The sequence below is a fragment of the Dermacentor andersoni genome, chromosome 4 (assembly GCF_023375885.2).
Source record: "Dermacentor andersoni chromosome 4, qqDerAnde1_hic_scaffold, whole genome shotgun sequence".
NCBI classification, from domain to species: Eukaryota; Metazoa; Arthropoda; class Arachnida; order Ixodida; family Ixodidae; genus Dermacentor; species Dermacentor andersoni.
The window spans coordinates 33,361,337-33,380,159 of record NC_092817.1 but is presented as its reverse complement, the minus strand read 5'-3'; positions in this window follow the sequence as shown (position 1 = coordinate 33,380,159).

The following is an 18,823-nucleotide window of genomic DNA, read 5'->3' as shown; positions in this document are numbered from 1 at the left end:
AAATTTCAGTGTTTCTGCCTTAATTATGATTGTCGCCAATAATTACTGAATACACGTTTCATGGCTATTTTCATGCATTATACAAGGTTTCCCTGGCGTTCTCAGTGAACTAAACAAGGCCTTGTTTATAATTGGTGAAAGGGCGAGGCGGGTTATGGATAATGAGTAGCTTAAGTGCAAGGTTTGTGGTTTAATTAGGACTTTCGCAGTAAAATACGTATGCAAGCGCCCCCGAGCATTCTGGGGGTGTTTTACGTATGGGTCAACATTTAGCACCCTATCATGAGAGCCTACGCTGCTTTCTAAGCATACACTGGTGTCGCAGTGCGCCGAGAAATGAGCCACCGCCGTCTGCCTTCCCGTAAACACCACCTGGTTAACGCGACGCGACGGCTTGCGCCTGCACTGCTACCGACTCACGAAGGGAAAAGTGAGGCGTGACCACGCCGCGGCGAAACTTCCACGCGCTGTTCTGCAGCCCGCGATGCGTAGAGGGAAACATTATGTGGTGATGTTGGAGGAAACTGAGGTCTGCGTCACGTGACACAGCTCTCCTCTCTCGATGATAGAAGCGCATGCGGCATCGCATGCACTCACCAGTGGAAGCACCTTTTGGCGCGCTGCTAAAATATCCCCTGCGAACGGCTATGCCGACGCCGACAACACGAAACTGAGGGACGAACCAAAAAAAGTTAACCTTTATAAGTCATAAAAACACAATGGAAGTTAAATAACGATTTCTTAAAGCTCTGGGTGTCATTGGTCAACACTGGTGTCATTATCAAGGTCGTCATTGGTGGTATTTTCGACCGGTTGAAGAGAGCACGCTCATGGGCTCTTCGGCGAAATAGAAAAGGAAAGAAAAAATGACGAAACACGGTTGCTAGTGAGCTGATTAAGTACGGTGAATGCACAACCTACGGCAGCAGATTTGCATCGGGGAGTGCAGCTGCGACAACAGAAGAATCAGACGATTGGTGGCAAGCGAAGAGGCAGTCAATAATGTGAGAAGTGTTGCCCTTTTTAAGGTTAAGCGTAAGATGTCCTACGGCATCTGTCGCTCGACAGTTCAAGTATATGCCTTGTATGGAAGCCATTCATCCTGGTCAAAAGCACTCACGGCTTCATAGGGCATCTCAAGGCAAACTGAAAGTGCCGGAGTCTTGTCGACGTTGCCTAGATAAGTTATGCATGTGGCCTGCTCGCTGTGTAACCGATCGTAGCCGGTTGCTTCTGTATTGCGAACAGTGTTGCGATGCAATACCGACAGAGCCCGCCTTAAGTACCGCAATACGAGGGCTCGTACGTCATGTCCCCGAACATCCGACTGGGCCTTTCCCTCGATTGATAACACCCCGGCCCTATCAGGCCTGCTTGAGTGATCTTCTGTGTCGGCAATACTTGACATGTTGTTTATGTCACGTGATCGTAAATGCATAGCTTACCCCGTTAAGCGCGAAGCTGTAGATCGTCAAAAACGAATTGTTTCGGAGCAGTTAAGGATTCTGGTTTCACTCATAACCGTACAGTTTAAATACATGCCAAAAGCAGAAGCGCTAACGTCAGGTTGTCCCTAGATTGATATGGGTTGCACGAAAATGCCCAACCATAGTAACTATACCGGGACGAATACTTTATGTGGACACTGAAATGCTTTGCAAAGACAGAAGAAAAGTGGGCGCTTCCAAGACAATTGAGCCATCATGTTGTTGCTATTTCAACTCCACAATGAAAATATATATCGTGGTTTCTTCAACCGCATTCCATACAGCTTCTAGTGCAGACAACGTTCCTCCGTTCATTTTCAGTTTACGTAAGATACCAAGTTCCCCTATCTGAGTTTAGCAAAACTATAGCGATGTATAACAATTTTCCTATAGAATTTGTGCGCTCCAGATGCTCTGACAGGTCTAGCTCATACACCTGTGATAAGTGCTTGTGTTGTGGAGTAGCAAAGTTCCAAGCTTGATCATTGGACCTTTTTGAAATGTCTTCATTTTTATCAGCTTCTGACAAAATTGCAAAGCTATCATCCAATAGCAGCCTGCCAACAGACATTGGAAGTTCACTTTTTTAGTTTAAATAAAACAATTTTAATTGAAATCAATAGATAAATTATCTCAGGAGACGATCTCTGCGTGTTACATCTACGCTCACTGCAGGAGCCTCACCCACGTAATCCGCGCGACCGCACCAGCTAGCACGGCCTGTATACTCTCTACAACTCTCGAAAATTCCCGAAAAACCCGGACCTTTTGACGCGTGCTGTTGCCCCACAATAACAGTATTCACTTTTCGCGCTTTCACTTCCTTTTTTCTACTGCTGTGTGTAAAATAGAGTAAAACATTCTGGCAGAACCCATCCCACGATGAATGCAGACGCTAGTGCGATTAGCATTGAAGCAATGTGGCGACAAACAATATTGCCGCCGCAGAGGCGCGTTATGTATGAGGAGTGCATGCCTCCTAGTTTCTGTCTCCCTCTTCCCACTGAACACGCTATGGCATCTAGCAATGTAACATCGATGAGACGCTCGCTCATATTATCTGTGTCTGCCCGCGATATAGTGCTCAGAGACAAGTGCTGTGCAGAGTACTGGACCAGTTGGACAATCGCCCACTATCAGAACTGAAAGCTTTAGGTCAGTACTCCCACAGAACATCCACGCTAAAGGCCTTACTCGCGTTTTTAAGGTTCCTGCGGTCTGCGGGGCTTCACAGACTGTAAGAACGCTGCCCCCTACCGCTCTGTAGTGTACGCGGTTTGGTCGTGCTCGTCTCTATTTCTTTCTATTCCTCACTTCCGCTGTCTTTCTCTTTTTATCCCCCCTTCACCCTTCCCCCGCGCAGGGTAGCCAACCGGAACTCCCTCTGGTTAACCTCCCTGCCTTTCTACGCATCATTTTCTCTCTCTCTCTCTCTAGCAATGCCGCCGCGAAGTCCGTGCATAACGTGTGTGTGAATATGTATGCAGGCAAGATTGCCTGAGTATATAAGACGCGGGTTCAATACCGCCCAGCACTGGAGAAATATTTAATGATTTTGTGTCATTGTAGAACAGCACATACCCAGTGCCTCATATCCAGTAACACAAGTTGGCGTCAAAGAGCTCCACTGCAGAGCGACACATACCGACTGGCACATATTGGGGGCGAGCTCCACCCCTGGAAAAGCGGGCGCCGCCGTCGACGTGACGTGGTATGAGGGATCACGCGGACACAGTGGCCGCGTCGGCTGCTTCGGAAGCGCGCCGAAGCGAGCTGAAAACGGAAGTTGAAAGTCACATCCGAGTTGCGGTTCTGATTAAGTGGGGAGGTTCTCCCGCTTCGGGTGTAGTGGCTTCCTTTGAAGGAGTCCAACATGGTAGGCTACTGCTCGGCGCCGCAATGCCGGACATACAGATCGGAGTCCGCTGTCAGCCTTCACACGTACCCGCAGGACAAGAAACTGTGTGGACCTTGAATGGCGAAACTCAGAAACGGCAAACAGCCATCGGCTACAACTCGGGTGTGCAGCGAGCACTTCCGCGAGGACGTTTCTGTTACGGCGTCGGGGCTGCGATGTTCGCGGTAAGTAGCAGAAAGCGCGCACTGAGACGCTGGCCCGCACGCACTGCCCGGCTAATGTCATGAAACTTTGGTCTATGAACTTGTTGATGCTATAAACCGGCAAGTTTACTGGAATAGAAAGGTTCAAAGGAATGGAAAGGGAACAGCAAGAATCACATTAAAGAAAGGCATGATATATTTGCTCATGTTTGTGTTACCACCCAACAATGAATGCAGTGAATTAAGAAAAAGAAGCAGCGGGAAATTGCTCGCTGAGAAGACCGATAAACATACAGTGCAACGCAGCTTGAGAAATTATGATTTCGAAATGTTCAAGAATTTAGGAGAAAAAAAATTGAATCGTCGCGACGGCACATCACAAGTCTCCACAGGCTTTGAAGTCACTAATTATAATGAAGTTATTTTTTAACAGTTGTGATAGCCCACGCAACAATGGTTGCTTGTGTGCTGTCAAATGCTCATATACTGCGGCCTAAAGCTCATGGCACGAAGCGAAACATTGTTAGTATACATGCATGCAGACATGCAGTCGGTCGCTGCGAACCCTTGCGATCACTGCATTGAGGCTTCATTCTTTATGCTCCGTTTGGTTATACAGTCAGCTCCCAACCGCCTTCAGCGATTGCCTACCTTTCACGCAAGAAGCCGGTTCGAGGGACTCCATCGCGGCGACCGCGCGCAGTGGCCGTCCACTGCCCGTATTCGGTCGAGAGATAACTTATCTAAACCATTCTGGGGTGTTTTCTTTTTGTTTGCCCAAGATTATTATTTTGAGTCTAAAAGCTTCCCTCGTTTCGAGAGTACTTACAGAAATGTGCGCAAGGGCTTCCACGCGGTGTTTTTATTGAGCGCCGACAGCCAAACCTATGAGCAGCGCGCCGCTTTATCCGTCATCCTACGCAAGCGAGGCGCTTCCGACAGATGGTGACTCCGTAAGTCCCCAGTATTTCCAGTAATCCAAGTTATCGTGAAAGCTAGAGGTTAACTGAAAAGTGGTACATACCCAGACCCATACCCAGCGACCCAAGTTGGCCCGTCGGTTGGTTTCGAACCCTGTTCCCTACCCACAGTGCTGTACCCATTATACCATCGACTACATAGCGGCCCAATATGGCGAAGAGGTGGTTAGATAGAATGTCCCCTGAAAATGCGTTAAATTCCAAAAGAATGCTAATCTCATTAATGCTTTCCTGTTTGTTCATTTGAAAACGACTTCATTGTATTTTTAAGGGATACAAAGTCTGGATTATTCGTCCTCCGTCGGAAGGGAATGGAAGGTCGGCGCCAAGGTGGGGGTTACCTAGGTGGTATGACGGTGACGCAGGAGTTTGGCCTCTCTGATGTTGCATTGATGACTCTTGAAATCCCAGAAGGATACCGACTGCTACATATGGACCATTACCCAGCATCTGTCAACGTCTCCGAACGCAACCACTCGCCGTCGCATTCCAATCCGCCTTCTGCGTCACCGAACTGCGCATGCGCAGCGCCCTAGCGGCTGACGACCGAAGCAATTTGGCAGGCGCACGGCCGGACTCGACTCTCTCCTCCGAGGGAGTGGAGTACGGCCGTGGCAGGCGCTACACGTGTCAGTAGACTAGGGCGCTTTAGACTCTTACGGACCGGCACATATCCGTATGTTGCCGTTCTACATGGTTTGCCCTAACTGCTTTAGCAGTGTATGCTGACAATCTCGCACCATACAGAACAACCAGGAAGGAGTACCCAACACCACATAAATCCCTCAATAAATTGGAAGAAAACACTCTTAGGAGGCTACAAACTAATACATACCCAACGCCAGCTAAGTTACACCAGTGGTACCCTACACTATACTCCCCGCAATGCCCACACTGTGGAGAGGTAGCTAACCTCTACCACATGGTGTGGGCTTGCCAATTTAATCCCATAGTTGACCCCATTCCAAATCCCTCAAAAGAGCAGTGGGAGGCTATTCTGCACAGCGATGATCCTGACCGTCAGCACTGGCTAGTGGGGAGGGCCAGCGCAGCAGCAGTAACCAGTGGGCTACCGGAATAGGCGGCCCACCCACGAGTTCTACGAATGTTCTGCAAATAAAAATGTTTTCAATCAATCAATCAATCAATCAAACCCGACGTATATCGCGACGACGCCTGCCCGTCCGGCGGACAGACCTCCACTCTAGCACAGATGCTCCGGGAGTGCGGGTCGAGATACTCCAAGTTCAGCAAGGAGCAGCAAGACCCGTTTGCGTAGCCCCGCTCTAGACAAGCAAATCCTGGCTGTCTGGCGTGCCCGTGACCAGGTCGGTGGGCTAGACCTGCCAGTCCCGACGCGGGACTAGCCGGGTGCGCGACGAGTTCGCGTCCTTGCCGGAACTCCAATAAATAATTTCACTCACTTGTCAGCCTTGCCATTCTCGCTGCCGCGCGCACGGAACGCCTTTCGAACATTATTACCATCGAAATTTGGCGCGATGCCAATGTCGCGTCTCGTTTACGGCTGCACCTCCCGTAACCATCCCAGCAGGGCGATGCGGTGTTTTCGATTTCCGTGCGTCCGTCGCCAGACCGCCGTCATTTCGCAACTTCACGTCGTGCATACTTGCAGCTTTATAAACGCTCAGCGAATGCTCGTGATGTCGGCACAGTTATCTGTCGGAGCCAAGCTCATCTGCACTGCCGGGCTGACGTGGGAAACCGCTTGCACTGTGGAAGTAGCTGATGTTGCTAGTTAGCAATCGTTGCTAGTTGTCCTTTCGCCATTCTTGTCGGCAACAAATAAAGTAATATTTACTTGCAGAAGCCTTTTATGTTCGTATAGTGAATCGGTATGTAGTACGGTATGTAATAAGGCTCATTTTCCTGTGCGGCATCTTCTGGAGTCGAGTGGCGCGTCTTACTCTGTAACTGACACATTTCAGGGGCGCCTTCGCTATGGCCCAGACACCTGGACTTCATAGTGACACGTGTACTTGTCTTTCTTGGGTGACCTCTCTTCGCCGGCAAACAAATGCTATCGCTCAGCACTGGACGCGCCCGCATGTATCGGAAGTTTCTCGAATGTTATCGATCGTTCTATCCTCTGTCTGTCATCGCCGAACCTTGTGTAATCTGATTGCATGTATGCGCGACGCGAATGGTGTAGAACTTTCTGGAAGACACGCGGGATTACTCTCGAACGTTCGATGGCTCGCGTATAAAAGCTGACGTGCTTGACCCGCTGATCAGATTTCGATGATCGCCGACTGCGTTCGCCGTTTGTTGCCTTCACTACTACGTGACAATACTGACACTGTTTGTGTACACGCACCAGTGCAAAAAAAAGGACGCGGGCGACCGCTATGTTCGTACCGAGGCGCGTTCTAAGAGGATGACGGGCGCCCCACAATCAGAGGGTATACCACCGATTTCGGTCATTATGGCCATTTTATGGTATTATTGTACATGTACACACACTTTATGTGGGTAAATAACGGGTGCAACTTAGTATTCTGTTGGCCTTCCCACTGCCTGTGTATGTACGTGCGCCTATAGCACATGGCACACCATAAAGCAAGACATGCAGTGGTCAAACGTGATATTCGCCCTAAGAACTACACCTCATGCCCTATTCGAGTTATGCGTTTTTGTTCGCACTCATACTGTTTTATTACTTATTCACTTTACGCCACAGGTGCCAAGGAGGAACTTGTAAAGCGCTGCCGAAGCTCTTCTTCCAGCCGTTCGTCACGCTGAATAAACCTCCCGGTACAAAGCATTCACCAGCGGGCTCGATGGCTAGCTGACGACGACAAAATATGACGGCGCGTACACGTTGTTTCGATCTTGTCTCACACGCTGCTTGTCTGGCCGCGAGTCTCGCGTGGGGCGGCTGTCGCGGCGCGCAGCCGAGCCTGCCAAATTGTTTGTCGTGGCCACCGCACGATGACGCCACAATGCCTCGCAAAAGGCGGATTATGGGGCGCAGGTTCGCGTCGACCATGCTATCGGACCCGTCAGAGAGGTTGGCTATCCCACCCTCGTGTGCCACGCGTGACGCTTTTGTCACCCCCCTGCGTGACGCTTCCCAAAAGTGCAACTGGAAGCTGGCCCGGTTCGAGGTAGTTTACCCTAGTCGCGAGAAATGCTGCTTGCACCACTGAAATGTCGTTCAAGACGACCCGTTCCCTCCAGCTGAGCGCCTTCTAGGCGAGGAGTCAACGCCGGACGGAGGCAGCCATGGGAGAATAGAGCCCATGGAGTGTCCCCATTGGCCGAGCATGACACCACTTGCATGGGCTCTACGATTGGATGAACATGACGACACCTGTATCGAGCTCGACGACTGGCTAAATGAAAATGACGTGACTCCGACGGACTGAAGGTTGTAAGCCAGAGAACCATCTGGAAAAGAGACAGGTTCTTGTTGCCGCGGGGCCACAACGTACGATTTGTTGCGGGCCATCGATGAATTTTTACAGTTATTTCGTTTTTTTTTTCAATTCATGTACATAATGTAAATAAAGTATGATTTCTCTAAGTCCCCCTCAACGTCGGCTAACTCCCGCACCCAACGGCAAGATCGCATACCACACAGGAATCAGGATCCCGGATCAAACTTAGGGGGAGCAGCTTTATCACCATGACCTTTTCGGGGAACTTTCATCCAATTCCAGTAGGTATGTGTTCCATTCTCCGCCGCAGTTGTTGCTAGGATCTCCGCCGTTGTTTTCGAAAATGTCGAAATCCCATATCATGCGTTGTGCAGTCTGTGTTGTAGCGCATCGTTAGCAGCAAGAAACTTAAAATTCTCCAAGTAAAAAGAAATAGTATAAGAGATGGTGACGTCATCGTCGGCGTCACTGTCATCGCACTGTCATCGTGCCGCCATTGTCATACCATCGTCCTCATTCCGTCTTCGACATTTCATCGTCGTCGTGCCATCGTCATCATACAGTCATCGTACATCAAGCCATCGGGGTCGGTCCATCGTCGCCATTCTGTCGTAATCATTCCAGTGTCGTCGTACCATTGTCACCATGACATTGTCGTCACTCCATCGTCATCATGCCATCGCCCTCATTCTATTGCCGTCATCTAGTCGTGGTTGCACCATCATGGTCATTTCATCGCCGTCAAGCAGTCGTCGTGAAGCCGTCGGGATCAAATCACCGTCGGCATTCCTTCGTCGTCATGGGTGGGATCCCCATATTTGAACGCCACAAATTTATATTGAGCGAGACGTTACCTGGACAAAAATGTGTCCAACTTGACGAGGGGCTCTGTGCTTGCAAATAGTGGCTAAGCAGGAATGGAATCCTACATCACGTGGGATCCGCACATACCTTATGTGGTTTTGAGCCAATTTTGTGAGGCAGATTCCGTCATTGTATAAAAACCTGTCTCGCCGTCTCGTCGAAAACAGTTGAACTAAAGCCATCCCGGAATCAAAGCGACGTCTGCTTCCTCTTTATTCCAACAACCGAAATCGCTTTAGCTTTTTAAAGTCAGACAGATAATGTGAGAAACCGGCGCAAATTACGGGAATGTCCTGCCTAGTCCTCTTTGTTGAACGTTCCAGGCGATGATCAATGGGGATTAATGTAAGGACAGCCTTACATTAAGGAACATCGCTTTAGTCCCCCCCCCCCCCCCCACCTTTAGGGTGTACGAAAACAAAGTCGTGCCACCATTCCCGCGAACACATACAGGAAGTTCAAGTTCGATCCGATTTCGACCGTTGTTTTCTGCAATGTTGAGAAACTTAGGTGCTATATTTGCTCGCCAGATTTTCTTTTCAGCCGTCGATGCTTGCAACCACGACAGTTATTAGGCGCCAACGCCACACGGATCCACTATAGACATGAAGACACCAGCCCAATCTACTGCGTCGAATGCGTCCTTCAAAAGCTCAAAGAGAAATAAAAGAAATTTTCTTTGTTCCTTGAGTTCCATATTGTACCACGAGTGTGCCAGTGTATATTTAACCAAAGTTTGCAGCATGAGATTCGAATGTCATTGCTAGGGCCCTCAAGAGTGCAAACGTCCACTTTTTCTTGCGCATACATAGTTGCACGTTCTACGAACGACACTGCGCTTGCGACATGCTTGAAGAATGGCGTTACGGATCGAACTTCGAAGCACCCGCCTTCGAATATCTGCCTGAGAAGTGTTCCAAGGCGTCAGGCTCCATTGCGACGCCTAACTAATGAGCTCGTTAATTACGTGCATAAATGGAAGCATGACGGGACATGCAATAGGAAAGAGTGAGGAGTTAATGGCGTGGGCGTCAATAGTGATGGCGTACCTACAGTAGTAGTGTATCGTTGACGACAGGAATGAATAAATCAATCCCCGGAATGGCGCATTATGGTGGGGAGATAACAGTCTTCCATGACCAAGATATGATACATAAAGTGAGCGAAACAATCTTTGCGTAACGAGGTTGTTTGATGACGTAACTACAGAAAGAAAGTAATTGCCTGATTCTTCGCAAAGTTAGTGTGTATGACGGTGGCTGGCATTTAGTTAAGTAAGTATGACGGTACCTTGCAGACAATGTGAAAATGTTTGACGCGAAGCGTCTCTACTGTGTCGGCTGTGGCTGGGAGTTGCTTTCAAGAAAGGTTAATCAACACTAACTGGAATGGCTAATAGTCCTGCATGTGATGTTTGCGGATGCGAGGAGCTAGGACATTGATCACTTATTGTGCCACTGTCTTCAATTTCAAGCCCAAAGATAATCTTTGTCCAACACATTGAGGAAACTAGATGATCGTCCTTTGAGTGAACAGACAGTACTAGAGCAATGGCCACACCGATCATCGGCTCACAAGGCAGTGAAGGCACTCTTGTGCTTTCTCAGAAAGTCTGGTTTGCACGAGCGGTTTTGGCTCAATGACTGTCTCTGCACGTCTCTATACCTTCTCTCTCTTCCCCTTATCCCTTCTCCCCGCGTAGGGTAGCCAACCAAACTCTTGAATGGTTAACATCCCTGCCTTCCTTATCTCTCTCTCTCTCTTGACAAGAATTGGGTATTTTGTCTATACCATATAGCAGAAAGTGTGAGCTTGTGAGTTATCTATAATATACTACACGTCACCCTCTCTACTTGATTTGGTGCCATTGGATGAATACAATGCGAAGTGAAAATAACCTCTCGCTTGGTGAGTGAGCAGTCCCAAATAAAAAATTAATCGCGCCTTCAGCGTTGGCGCCGTGTGTAAGGAAGCCTGTCGCATCCTCGACGGCAAAATCATCGCCACCCACACTCTCACGTGGTTCCCCGCTCACATGGGATCCATCATGGGAGGCCCCACAAACCTCAACGAGCTGGCCCACTCCAAGGCGCGAGGTCTCGCTTTCCGCGACCATGGAGAACTCCAACGCCGGCCCGCAGTGGTGGGGAACAGAGATCAACCGACCACATACAACGAAATCGCGCAGCACTTTTATCTCGGCAGGAGAGACTTTCCCCTTCCACACAAGAAGTTAAACAGAGCGCAGGCATTGACCCTCAGATTATTGCAAACAGGCTCATATCCCAACCCGGCTTTATTCCACAAAATTTATCCCGACACCTATGCCACTAGTTCTTGCAGGCACTGCAATGACATCGCTAGCCTAGACCATATGCTCTGGCGTTGCCCCTCATTACGAGGCACAGAACAAATCAATGAAGACAAGTGGCTCTCCGCTATGCCGGGGCGCAACTACGATGCCGGGGCGCAACTATGGGCTGTCCAGAGGGCCCACGATGCGGCGGTCGGGCAAGGCCTGACTGTCCCAACGTGGGAGCGGCCCGCAGCGCGCTGAGTCGCGTACCTCAGGACCTTATTAAAGTTTTGCATCCATCCATCCATCCATCGACAGCGCCATCTCTCGAACTTCGTTTAGTCGGTCGGCGCGTAGGTACTCTACCTGCAGAGTATTACTTAAGTGCACACGCCAGGCAGTTTGTCCGGACCCTTTTTCACCACCGCGCCGTTCTTTCGGCGGAAAGGCTCCGCACGACATTCAGTAAAACTGTTTGTGTACATCTTGCCTCGCTCACGTCAGGGCATGCAGCTGCGGTCACGCTTTTGTTTCCTCTGTGGCCTTTCAGCCGTCCTCAAGTATGCTCCGCAATTTCAGGACTTCGAAAAAAAGTCTGACTTGCCAGCAGATACACCGACGTATCGCGCAATGCCTGTAATTGTAAAAGGAAAACCAACGAGGCGCATGCACAAGACGAGCGCTCGATTTATGACAAAAGGGAAGGTTTGCAAGTGCGGAGCTTATCCAAAATTAAATTATGGGGTTTTACGTGCCAAAACCACTTTCTGATTATGGGGAACGCCGTAGTGGAGGACTCCGGAAATTTTGACCCCCTGGGGTTCTTTAACGTGCACCTAAATCTAAGTACACGGGTGTTTTCGCATTTCGCCCTCTTCGAATTGCGGCCGCCGTGGCCAGGATTCGATCCCGCGACCTCGTGCTCAGCAGCCCAACACCATAGCCACTGAGCAACCACGGCGGGCGCGGAGCTTATCCAGCCAGAGCGACTGGTAAAATCAAGTGAATGGAAATTGAAATCCAGTCCAGTCCTTTCGTTGTTTACGCGTATGTAAGTCTCACTGGATTCCTGTTTATTCACAAATACGTACCAACTCTCCCAGCAAAGCATTATGTTGTATTATGGTCTGAACACCACAGAGGAGTGCAAGAACGCTATAATATTTCGGATATGCCACATCACTCATAAATTTAATCTAGAGTATTGTGAATAGCGGTAACGCTATTTCGAGACTTGTGTTACTTAAATATCAGTTGACACAGAACGCAAATTCCAAATTAAGCTTGTAGTGAACCAATATACAATTCGAAAAGTTCAAGTGTCACTGAATACTGTTTTTTGCTGTTCCTACATTTGTGTAGCATTGGTGATCGATACATTTATATTGTCTGAATACTTCTAACTTGGGCAGTGTAACGCGTATGTTGCATTAAAAAATTGGCGTCGAGGGCAAGCCGTGCTTAGATCCGCAGTGAACTTAGCCCACCACACGCGTTCGGAGCACACCACTGCAGGATTCGCACAGCAAACAGCTGCCTCCGGAGTTGTCGTAGGTGGTCTAAATTGCAATATCGACCTTGACGGCACAGTGTACCGCCAGACTTACCCGTCTTCGCCAGACTTATCATTCTCCGTTCCTCAGTCTCTGCCTTCCGCACCTCCTCCCGCATCCTCTGTCTTGTGCCGCACCGAAGGGGTTCAGTGAGTCGGACAGCCTCTGGCCAACCCATATCGCTCAATCATCCACCAGGTTCAGGTAACCCATTTTGCTCTTACTAGGTGGAGGTGAACATAGTTGTACGCTTCCCGAGCCCAGCTCCCCTCCGGCTTGCCACTCAGGTGCCTCTCGTATGAAAGTTTGGCAACTGCCTCGCTCCCCTCAAGAGACGACCACCCGAGGTCTCCTTGCACCCCGTTATTCGGTTTGAAACATTGCAGTGCAGTCCTATGCAGTACGGTCAGCTCCCCCCCATTTGGCGCACTACCGATAAAAACCACGGTTTGCCACTGACAACCGATAAAAATCGGCTGTCTTCGTGCCGCGGCAGGCTTGCTTAGTTCGGCTCTCTTCCTCTCGCAGCGTTCACAAGATGCACGTTAGGAATAAATTATATGCGCCATCCACGGTCCATTCTCAGATGCCCTAATAACGACTCTTTTCTAAAGCTGCGACGTATACATGCCAATGTCTTTCAACGCAGAAGGAACTAACTCATTCGATCAACCGAAGTTTGTGTTTTGTCAAAGTGTTTGTTATAGACTTTTGACAAGTGTATTGCATTCTCATTAACTTGTTTCGTCTGCTTATTATTTTGGGACAGCTGGCTCTATATGCGGCCAAACGTTTCACATTTCACATTTAATAAAGAAGACAAAGTACGACAGCACCAAATGGCCTTGCGGTCTCAGTAGCAGTGGTATATACGTATGTCCTCTCCTCGGCCTTCGACTCGGTGTCATTGGGTGTGAAAACACTTGTGTTCTGTCGGAAGCTCTATGCCCCCTAAGGTTGACAGAATAACTCGCTCTGCAGACCATGTCCGAACAAGTACACATTGTAACAGTCAGGCACATAATCAGGTCAATACAAAAAGAAGAGAACGAAAAACTTCTAAAGTAATGAATGCTCGATAACGCAAACAAATACAGATGTACGCGTATTTGTTATGAAGAGCGTTTACACATCGCGTCACCCTTACGGTTGCCAACTCTCGAATGGACGAAGTCGGGACAACGGGGGAGGGGGGCTGATAGCGACCAACCCCCTTGTCATTGCCATTAGCCGCGACAGTATGTATATGCAACAAAGATTTAAAATTTTTTTTAGTTCGGTTATGTCGCGATGTGCAAGAAAAAAAAAAGGTGCAGTATTTATAGTTGCCTGGCTAAATGACTACTAGTACGGATAGAAGTCCTGTTAACGGTTCGGGCCTACAGCAGAACTTACACCACGACAAATAGGAAAGCCCCTTTATGTTTGTTACAGTGAAACAATAAATATAGGAGAAGAATCTACGAATGAGCTGTCCGGCACTATAAAGAAAAATGAAATATGGTTTAGTGATTGCTATTCCGTAGAAAAAAGGCAACAGTCGAGACATATGGCGATCCTCCCGGCTGGGTCAAGTCGTAACTCGGGACATTTACTGAGGGGTGCCGAGACTGCACCGCCGAATTCGGGACTGTTGGCAACCTCAGGCACAATTCGTGATTAAAGATTTTAGCTGTGCCAGAAGGTATGTAAAAAAAGAAGTTATCTGAAATGACTGAGGTATCAAAACGCTCTTTGCTATCAGAGCGTACGCGTGAGAACCGATTACTATTGCAAGTTCTCGAACTTAAGCTATTATCTCGAAGTAACCTAGAATGTGCGATTACGCCACTGTAGATAGAGGACATTATAATACCCGTACCAGTATATTCGACGAACGAGCTCACTGCTTTCACTGCCGCCAAGTGTACTTTAGATTTCGCGGGTCATTATTAGTTCGCCCCCAACACCTAACTCACTCACCGAAATATACAGGGCCTGAATTGCCAGATATCTTCGTTTGGGAGGGCTGCTTTCAATTGGCCGGCCACCTTCACTTCTATTATGACTAACATCACAATCGGCTCGCACCTGTTCTTACGAGCAATTCTATAGCGTAAGAATTTTCTTTTTTAAAGCGAAGTTGTTAAGGGCTACTTTCCCCACTATTGCGTCCACGTGTAGAAAAAAATCCCGAAGATAGTCCAATGCCGGGCCGACACACGGCGGAGGTGACGCAGGCGTTAAGCACTCCCCATACGTGGGCCGCTCCCAAACATAGTGCAATGCCGGGCCGACCCGCGGCGGAAGTGAAGCAGGCGTTAAACCTGGCCGATCCCAAAGACAGGGAAATGCTGGGCCGACCCGCGGCGGAGGTGCAGTTCACCATCAAGGGGCCCACATGCACAGCTGCACTGGTCATCCTTCTGCACAGAGTGGAAGGGCACTGAGTTTTTTCGAATACCGGTCCTATTTGCTGTTTGTTCTCAAGTCGTGCAGCTTCCTCCTTTGTCACCGTCACTACATCAAGATATCCACCAAGATTATGCCGTGTCGTTCTTGTTCACACTCACTTTTTACAGCAATAGCTGTTTGAGGCTCACTCCTCTGGTTGTTATGATGTCAGCCGGAGCCATCTCTGGAAACCCAAATTTTTTTGCGAGAAAATTACAAACAAACAAACAAAGAAACAAACAAGCAAACAAGCAAAAAAAACAAACAAGCAAACAAACAAACAAACAAACAAAAATAAATAAATAAATACATTAAGAACGCCAATTACTTCCTTTCATATCGCAGGAAGTTAATTCTGCCTCAACCTGACAAAACTTGCGCACGCGTCATACGGACAAGCCAATAGCAACCCACCGTGCTGGCTTAGGAGATATGGCGTTGCTCTGCTAAGCGCGAGGTCGCGGCGGCCGCATTTCGATGGAGACGAAATGGAAATAACACCCGTGTACCATGCATCAGGTGCGCATTAAAGAACCCGAGGTGGTAAAAATTAAACTGAGGTCCCCAACTAGCTACGGCATGCCTCACATGTTGTTTTGCGTGCCAAACCAGCATGGTTTTGCATGTGAAAACCCAAGAATATAACTCGATAGCACTGTGTATAGTGTGTGGCCATGGAGGAGAATAATATGAACAGCACCCAACCGGTTGAGAAATGCGAAACGTAATAATGTCTTGTTTATCCGAGCCGGAACTAAACCGGAATGAAATCAGAGCGGCGTTGTACCCGAATGTGTTCTGTTCGGTTCGACACCCTCAATGTATTATAAAACATCATCAGCTGCTGAACACATTAGCACGACGCCTACTACTTCCAGACAAACCACGCCTCGCGTCTGACTATTCACGCACACCACGGTAATATTTAAGCAGGTGACATTCCTTCACGGGCGGCTGCATTGCCGGTTTAGATCACAGCACAAGAATGCACTTCCAATGAGGAACGAAATGTACCGCTACTGCTGCTGCTGCTGCAACTACGATACGCGCAGCGCATTCCGACCTTGAGGCCAACCCCGCAATAAAGTCTTGTACGGACGCGCTGGGCTACTTTTTCCCTCGCTGTGTACGTGAGACGTGCAACGCATAGGCAGCATTTTGCGCGTCAGAAAGAGAGAGCGCACTAGTCGCGTAAAGTACGCTTCCTGATATGACTGAGACGTGCTTGCGTGTTATCGTGCCAAAAATATATGTGCGCGCAGGATGTGCCAGTACGGTTGGCAGTCGGTTTACGCCTCAAGTCACGTCCTGAGGCTTCCAGCGCTAAATAAGGAATGATCGGCATCACCAAATTAATGTGCACGTATCTGCCATGGTGTACTGTAGAGCTAGCTGTGCTCCAAGTCAGCATGTCTAGCCGACATGCAGGAGCAAGATATCGTGCAAGTTGTGTCTTTCTCTGCTACGTATGTGCTTTGTCACGTGTGAGTAATATCGCAACGTAAAATGCAAGCTCCTCACTTTTGTATGTATTTGTGTATACCTTCCGAGCACGCGTGTTTTTACATCTAGAACCTGTTACGATTCCTTTAAGCTCCGTGCCATCACCGAGCTACGCGGTTCATATCGCTCAGACACCGAGCTACTGCATTCGTCTTGTATAAGCAGTGGTTGTAGTAGGTTGCGCACCGACTCATTCCGTGAAGTCCGTGAACAGGGGCCACGTACAAGTTGAAAGATACAGCACCTAAGTGTCTACTACAACATCTGCAAATGCTGGTTCAAGTAAACTGGATAAAAGTGCAATACAGAAGTCTAAATCCAGAACGCAAATAAGCGCCTCCCAAAGAAAATTGACTACTCTTGCATGGGCCATAGGCGTCAGTTGCCTCCGTCGAGATGCACGGAACTTCCACGCAAATTCATGACGTGCCACGGCATGTCAGCCAGGCAGAACGCTGCGCCAAATGACAACGTTCGTGCGCAAAGACACCAAGTGGAGGCAAGATTTCAGATAAATTTACCTCCAACAAGGTACTAATAATGATAACTTCTAGACGTGTCAGGCACATCCCCTTCAGAGCGAATTTATTTTGTTGCAAACCGCCGTCTATGGACATATCATTATTACTTTAAGTATGAATGCAGGCCAGCGACCGTTTACTCGCCGGCGACACCCCGGCGGTCAAGTGGCACAGTTGGCCCGACCTTTGCGGTCACCAGTGACTCACTTGAATCAGGTATATATATATATATATATATATATATATATATATATATATATATATATATATATATATATATGTTTGTATATTTCATATTAGCGTCGCATGGCCCATGCTGAACCTGACCAGCCACAAGCTTGCCCCCATTTTACAGAGCCAACCTTTTCCATCTTCCATGATTGAAATGAATCGAAATTTATTCCGCAACAAAGAAATGCTGCGAGGAGGACAAGTAAAAAGCTGTAAAAACATGACCTGGAAAGCATATTTAGCGCCAGCGAACGAGGACAGAAAGGAGGCGACACCACAACGCGCTAACTTCAACAACTTTATTTTCAGGAAACAACCACTATTTATTGCGCATTGTGGTGTCGTCTCCATTCTGCCCTCGTTCGCTGGCGCTAAATGTGTTTTCCAAGTCAGTTTACCAACACACCCAACAAATGGCAATGCTGTAAAAACAGCTGGAGGAGTCCTGACCTCCCAGCATACAGAGCAACACAGCGGTGTGCGGCGAAGGCGATACACATTTATACAGAAGTTGGCTCATCTTCGATCAAAAGGCAAGCAAAAAAAAAAAAACAGGCCAAGAGAAAAATAAAAAAAGAAGAAAAAGAGTGCGTTATTATACAAAGATAGCACGCAATCGCTTAGAATAAATTGTGGATATGTTATTTTTTCCATAAAAATGTGATATAGAACCATCCGCAATGAATATTTTAACATTTGTTTCCCGTAGTATCTTCGGCATTTGGTGACGTACCACGGTTCCGTATAACGTACGTTATAGGTAGTGATGTTCTTCTGCATGCGGGCTAGGTTAGTGAAAGCGTCATTATTTTTTTAATATTCCTAGTTTATAAAGGCGGGATAGCCTGTAATTGTACAATGATGTAATAGGAATGATATTGTGTTTTTTGAATAGGTCCGCAATATGGAAAAGATACGCAACTTTACAGACCAGGCGCAAGACCTTCTTTTGCAATATTAACAGTTTACTAATGTTGGCAGCTGTTGTTGTGGACCATACTAAAAAGGCAGAGCTTAGTGTAGAAGAAAATAAACAATTATATGAAAGTACATTGACTGAGGTAGGGACATATAAACAGTGGCGGCGAATGATGCCAATAATCCTTGATAACTTGTTAACCCTATACTTCACGTGTTCATCCCATGTCATATATTCTGAAAAAGTATATACCTAGTGATTTAAAGGTCTTTACTATTTCAATATTGGTGTTGTTTAACACAATGTGCAGCAATTGGATTTGTCTGTGACGGGGGTGAAATAGGACAGCTTATGTTTTGTGATGGTTAAGTGCTAAGCAATTACTTTGAACCCCTGTATTCATTTTAGACAACACACTATTGGCTTAATTAGCTAAGTTTTCGGAGGAATTGCTTGAAAAGAATAAACTGGCGTTATCCGCATAGAATATATAGTGGGCAGTTTCGTCAAGGTGTGCTACTTCACTTATATACAGGATAAGGATATACAGGATATACAGGATAAACACAAACGGACC